Source organism: Gossypium arboreum, chromosome 10 (assembly GCF_025698485.1).
Source record: "Gossypium arboreum isolate Shixiya-1 chromosome 10, ASM2569848v2, whole genome shotgun sequence".
Taxonomy (NCBI): domain Eukaryota; kingdom Viridiplantae; phylum Streptophyta; class Magnoliopsida; order Malvales; family Malvaceae; genus Gossypium; species Gossypium arboreum.
Genome location: NC_069079.1, coordinates 51516876 through 51518573, shown reverse-complemented (window position 1 = coordinate 51518573; position 1698 = coordinate 51516876). Strand labels below are relative to the sequence as shown.

Below are 1698 nucleotides of genomic sequence, written 5' to 3'. Positions count from 1 at the left end.
GTTAGATTTTCTTTGGCCTTGAAATGACAAGTTTTTGGGGTTAATTTAAGGATCACAGGGCCTGAGGAACGGGCTGTCACACGGTTGTGTGACACACACGACTGGGCGACACGACCGTGTGTCATTTGTGAAATCCTAATATTTTAAGTTAATGAGTTACACAACCTAGCACATGGCCTTGTGTGGCAATTCAGAGAGTTACACGGGTTGGTACACAGCTTGCGACACGACCATTGATCTTACTCAGTGAGTTACATGGGTGAGGACACAGTTGGGACACGGTTGTGTGCCGCTGTTTCGATTGCTACACAACTGTGTGACCCATGTTTTCCAATTTTTTAAAACATTTATTTTGTTTTAAATTTGTCCTGAATTGCTTCTAAGCTATTTTTTGGGCCTCAAAGGCTCAATTTAAGGACCGAATGTACATGTTTAATATGTTTTTGTATGATATCAATTTATTTAGTGTTATGATTTTAAATGTTTTTCGATTGATCAATAATGCTCCATAACCCTAATTCGGTGACAGAGATGGGTTAGGGGTGTTACAAGCTAAAAGAACTAAGTTGAGGAATGATATCTCTTCTGTTGTTCAGTTTGATATTGAGACTCTTTATGATACATGGGAGAGATTTAAAGATTTGTTGAGAGGGTGTCCTCACTATGGACTACCTTTGTGGCTCCAAATTAAGACTTCTTACAATGGTTTGAACCCCTCGACTAGCCAGATGATTGATGCAGTAGTTGGCAGAACATTGAATAACAAAACACCTTAGGTAACTTAAGAGTTTATTGAGGAGATGGCACTGAATAATTATCAGTGGCAAGTTACGAGAGTAAAACTTGTCAAGGTAGTTAGAGTTTTTGATATTGATGCAGTTATTATGATTGCAAATTAGGTTAAAACTCTTGGCAAGAAAATTGATGGTTTGAATTTTTCTAAACAAGTGAATCCGTTGATGCAGTGTGATGCGAATGGAGTGGGATGATTAATTCAGAATATTTATCCTTCAAGTCTAACATAGAGCATGAGCAAGTCAACTTTATGTGTAATAATTCTAGATCTTAAAATAACCCTTATTTATAATGCAAGTTGGAGGAACATCCAAATTTCTCTTGGAGTTGTCAAGGAAATCAAAGGTCACACCCGTTTTGGGTTTTCAGCAACCTTATCAGCATGAAAAGAAACTGAACCTTGAGGAGATGTTAGGTAAGTTTATTTCGGTGTTAGAAACTTGATTTCAAAACACTGAGACAACCTTGAAAATTCAGCAAGCATTAATTCATAGACTTAAAAATTAGATTGGACAGCTTACTAAACTAGTTTCAGAAAGACCGTAACGTAACTTACCACACTAAAACTAATCCAAAGGAGCAAATCCACGCAATAACTGTTTAAAGTGTAAAAGGGTTAGTTAAGCCTGAATAGAAGCCAAAGCTAGAAGTTGTTTTGAAAAGTGACGAGGTTAAGGAAAATTAGGATGACCATAAGTCAGTAATCAAAGACTACAAACCATGAGTTCCAATCCAGTAGCATTGAAGAAAGATCATATAAAAGAACAATATTTTAAATTTCTGAACTCTTAAAAAATTGCACATTAACTTACCATTTGTTGGAGCCCTTTCGTATAGGCCAAACTATGTAAAATTTTTAAAGGAGATGTTAACAAATAAAAGGAAGTTAGACAACTTGTAGAC

General features: G+C 36.1%; 1 non-coding gene across 1 annotated transcript; it reads right to left on the bottom strand.

Moving 5' to 3' along the window:
• Positions 1–563: 563 nt before the first annotated feature.
• On the bottom strand, positions 564–670 carry LOC128283321 (small nucleolar RNA R71). Its single transcript, XR_008273662.1, has one exon. It is a non-coding gene; the product is annotated as a small nucleolar RNA R71 (small nucleolar RNA).
• Positions 671–1698: the final 1028 nt, after the last annotated feature.